Below are 4,943 nucleotides of genomic sequence, written 5' to 3'. Positions count from 1 at the left end.
CTCTACAACTCCGCCTACCTCCTAAGTTCGCTTACCTTAAGCGAAGTTAATCATCAGCGAAGTTCTTCTGCGAAGTTAAGACTAAAGCGAAGTTATCCGTAACTTCGCCTACAGTGCTTTAAAAAAAAATTTAAAAAATTTAATTTTTCGGGTTTCTTACTTTACGGGAAAGATGTCGTCGATTAACATCTCTGAGTTAGTGAAGGTGGAAGTTGAAGCAGGGTCAGCTACTAAGGCCCCAAGATTGCTGAAGGGAACCGATTTCTTTGCATGGAAGGATCGGTTCATACAATACGTCAAATACCAGGATGCGAAGATGTGGGTATGCATCCAGGATGGTTATATTCCACCAGTTATGGAGTATGAAGGTCGTGATCAAATCAAAAAGTATAGCAAAATGGAAGAAGAAGAGAAAAAGATGTATGAGGCCGAGAGCAAGGCTCATGCTGCTATTACTATGGCTCTTCCACAAGAGATCCTTTATACGTTTAGAAAGTATACGTCAGCAAGAGAGCTTTGGGAAGCTCTTGAGAACAGATTTGAAGGGAATGTAGGAATCCGAGCTTCAAAGATAAAATTGCTCAAAACCCAGTTCTCAGTCTTCAAGTATTTGAAGAATGAATCTTTAGATGATATTATCACTCGATATTACCATCTGATGACTGAATTGAGCAACTATTCAATTTCCTACCGAGAAGAAGAAATAGTTGAGAAGCTTCTAGATGCTCTCCCACCAAAATGGGAGATGTACACTGTGCTGATGAGGGAAGACAAAGACTTTCCCACATATGATCTAGAAACGGCAGTTAACAAGCTCAGAACCTTTGAGCTTAACATGGTTAGAAAGGAGACACCTATGGATCAGGTTCAAGATCCAGGTATGTATGGAGCTAAAGTCAACACTAGCTCAGGATCGAAGACTGAATCTGCTGCCTACTACTCGAAGGGAGAGTCGAGCGCCAACTCATCACATGAGGGGCATGTGTCAGTCAACACAAATGGTGATGTTTGCTATGTAGCAGGTGGATCAAGTGGTTCTCAACCCCAGGTAAGCAAGAGTAGTTGCTCTCCAAGTATTCCCAGCCACAACTACTCCAAGATGCCTAAGAGTGTCAAGTCTGCTGAAGAGCAGTTTGGTCTCTATGCTTCTTTTATTGCTTCCTATGAGAACTACATTCAAGGGAAGATTGTTGATCCAGCTATGTTGGATGAAGACTATGACCAGATTGATGCTGATGATATGGAAGAAATGGATCTACAATGGCAGATGGCCATGATCGTGAGAAGAGTGAAAAGGTTTATGAATAAGACCGGAAGAAAGTTTGTCGGTGGAAGGCCAGGGTTCGACAAGACGAAGGTAAGATGCTACAATTGTCAGCAAAACGGTCACTTTGCAAAGGAATGCAGGAATGAGCGTGTAGAACGAAGTCAGGGCAGGTCTACACAGCAAAGTGGGGGTTCTAAAGATTATAGTGCCATGATGTCCAGAGAAGCTGGTGAATACAACTGGAACCTGCAGTCTAAAGAAACTTTTGAGCAGGCAAATTTGGCGAAGGTTGAAACTGAAGAAAGTGAGAAGGTTACCGGAGAAGAAAAAGCTTTCATGGCAGATGTTAAAGACCAGCTCTCCGAGGTATGTTCTAAACCTACATGTTCTAAATGTGAAAACTTGTCTGAGCAATTAGCAACTATAACCGATCAGTATGTTAGATTGGATGCTGAATTTAAAACTCTAAAAGAAGATCATCATTTTACAAAAGCAAGAGAAAATAGCTATAAAGTCAAAATAAAAGCTTGTGAAAAAGATGTTAAAAGTCTAAAAACAAAACTTGCTGAAAAAATTGAAGTGATTGATTTAAGCTATGAAGTTTTGGAAGAAAAAACCAAACTAATTGCTGATAGAGAAAAACAGATTGCTGATCACCAGGTAAAAGTGGTGGAACTGAATAGAAAACTAGAGCAGTTCAGAAATTCCTCTGCTATTCTTGATCACCTTGTTAGTGATCAAGGTTCCTCTGTTAAGAGAGGAGGAATTGGTTATCATGAGGTTCCACCACCGTATAATCACAATTACACTTTTAACACTAGTGTTCAGAAATCTGTTGACTTTGAGGTTGCTCAGACAGTACCAGTTAAAGTAACTTGTAAAGAACCAAATGTTAGTGGAGGCGAAACAAGTTCGCCTGTTTCAAGTGTCATAATTTCTGATCCAAGTCCAGTCTCATCGGATTCGGATAAGTCATCCGAGTCTGGTAAGGCAAAAGAGGAGGTGGTATTACCCAATGGTGGAGAGAAAGATAAGACGAATAAAAAGAGTACTCCACTAAACCCGTATGTCCCACCATATGTGAGACGAACGGGCTGTAATAAAGCCTCGACATCTAAAACACCGGTTGATAAAAAAGTTGAGCATAGGTGTTGTTTTAGGTGTAATCAATTAGGACATCTTGTTGCAGATTGCCCTCTGAAGCAGCGATTCAGAGGTGTGAGACCTACTAAAACTGAGAATAAGCCTAATAGTAATTATCATACTGCTAAAAATGAAAACCATTCAAAATTCAAAAATGTGACTAATTCAGGTTTTCATAGAAACAAATCTCAGTTTTTACACTACTAATAACCAAACCACAAACTATAATTCTTTCAATTCACTAAGGTTTGGAAGGCCTCACAATCAATCTACAAGGAGGTATCCTAGTAGAACTTACATGAATTATCAAAGTACTAACTTTGAAAAGCCGAAGTTCGGGATGTATAGATCCAAGACCAATTGATCTTGGGTCCCTATATTCTAATCTTTTGCTTTTATCGTGCAGGAACAGTTGAACAGGGCTGCCAATAATCTTTGGGTTGTGGATAGCGGCTGTTCCCGGCACATGACGGGTAACAAATACTTGTTACACGATTTGAAACCTGTTCAAGGAGGGAGAGTGAGCTTTGCCGGTGAAAGTGGAGGCAAGATTACAGGAATGGGAACGGTGTCGAACGGAAAGATGACATTGGAGAAAGTTAACTTTGTAGAAAAATTGAAGCACAATCTGTTGAGTGTGTCGCAGATTTGTGATAAGGAGTACACCGTACACTTCACAAAGAATGAAGCAATTGTGTTACATCCTGGTTTTCAGATACCAGAGGAGTGGATTGTGATGAAGGCTCCACGTGATAGGAATACGTACATTATGGATATGAGGTCGACTGAAATGGCCACGGAAGAATCATGCCTTATGACAAAAGCAAGCGAATCGGAGTCCGAATTGTGGCATAGGAGAATGGGGCACATTCATCTTCGGAAGATGAACCACATTGTCAAGAATGGGCTTGTGCTGGGCGTTCCCTTGAAAAGTTTCAATTTTGAAGACAAATATCTACCGTGCAAGAAGGGAAAGCAGCACAAGAAATCCCATCACACCAAGAAGGTCAATTCAATTGCCAGTTCCCTAGAATTGCTTCACATGGATCTCTTCGGTCCCGTGAATGCAAAAAGTCTAGGAGGTACTTCTTACTGCTTGGTGATCACTGATGATTACTCATGATATTCGTGGGTATATTTCCTGAAATCAAAAGATGAAACGGCTCAGATGGTGAAGAATTTGATTACCAAAGTTGAGAACGTTATGGATAAAAGGGTTAAGTTCATCAGGAGTGACAATGGAACGGAGTTCAAGAATTTTGAGATGGAGATCTTCTGCCTTCAGAAAGGGATTGAACACCAATACAGCGCTCCGTATACACCGCAACAGAATGGAGTGGCTGAAAGGAAGAACAGAACGTTAATTGAAGTAGCCAGAACAATGCTGGCTGATTCGAAGCTTCCTGTGGTGTTTTGGGCTGAAGCTGTTGCTACAGCCTGTTATGTTCTGAATAGAGTCTTAACTGTTAAAAGACTTGGTAAAACGTGTTATGAGCTTATGCATGGGAGGAAGCCCAACTTGAGTGGTCTTGAACCATTCGGGTCCCCTTGTTCGATTTTAAAGACAAATTCTAAATTTGGTGAAGTAGCCGATGAAGGAATCTTAGTCGGTTATGTTGTTGGGACTCCCAACAGACGTGTCTTTAATACATCGACCAGCAAGGTTGAGGTGGTATGTAACACCGATATCACAAGTTACCAACCGCCAAAACCAAGCAACGGACCTGCTGAGTTTTTCGACTATGTTAAACTTTTTAAGTCTTTTAACATACCGTATTTGGATATTGCTGAAGAAGAAGAGAGAGTTGCTACGAAGATGATCCTTGATGAGGAAGAAAATCTATTGCAAAGACAGCTGATCGATAAAAGTCAACCTTCCTCATCAAATACTATCGATACCCCTGCTGCCTCGACTGAAGAAGAATTTTTCAATCCATTTCACTCTCAGCATGAAACAACCATTGACGAGCTCTCTTCTAACTTGGAAGACAATTTGCATGTCGGTTCTGTTCCGACCACGAGAATTCATAAAGATCACCCTTTGGAGAATGTGATTGGTGATGTGTCTTCCGGTGTACAAACAAGACGTAGCATGAATGAGCACACCTGTGTTTACACAAGCATCAAGGAGACAGGGATAATCAACGAATGCTTGTACACTTCCTTTATCAGCCAGATTGAACCGAAGAACTATCAAATGGCTCTAAAGGACAGCTCGTGGGTCGAAGCCATGCAAGAAGAGTTGGCTCAGTTCAAGAAAATGGAAGTATGGGATTTGGTTGAAAAACCGAAGAATGTGCATGCGATAGGCACAAAATGGGTGTTTAAGTGCAAGAGAGATGAGAAAGGGATTATTATAAGAAACAAGGCGAGGCTAGTCGTTAAAGGTTTTAATCAACAAGAGGGGATTGATTATAATGAAGTGTTCGCTCCTGTGGCAAGATTGGAAGCCATTAGATTGTTTTTGGCATTTGCTGCTTATAAGAAAATGAAGGTATTTCAGTTGGATGTGAAGAGTGCGTTTCTGAATGGG

Source organism: Bidens hawaiensis, unplaced genomic scaffold (genome assembly GCF_021521415.1).
Source record: "Bidens hawaiensis isolate Kalapana, Puna unplaced genomic scaffold, B.hawaiensis_p1.1 tig00021496_1, whole genome shotgun sequence".
In the NCBI taxonomy this organism is placed as follows: Eukaryota; Viridiplantae; Streptophyta; class Magnoliopsida; order Asterales; family Asteraceae; genus Bidens; species Bidens hawaiensis.
Note: the sequence above shows the minus strand (reverse complement) of the source record.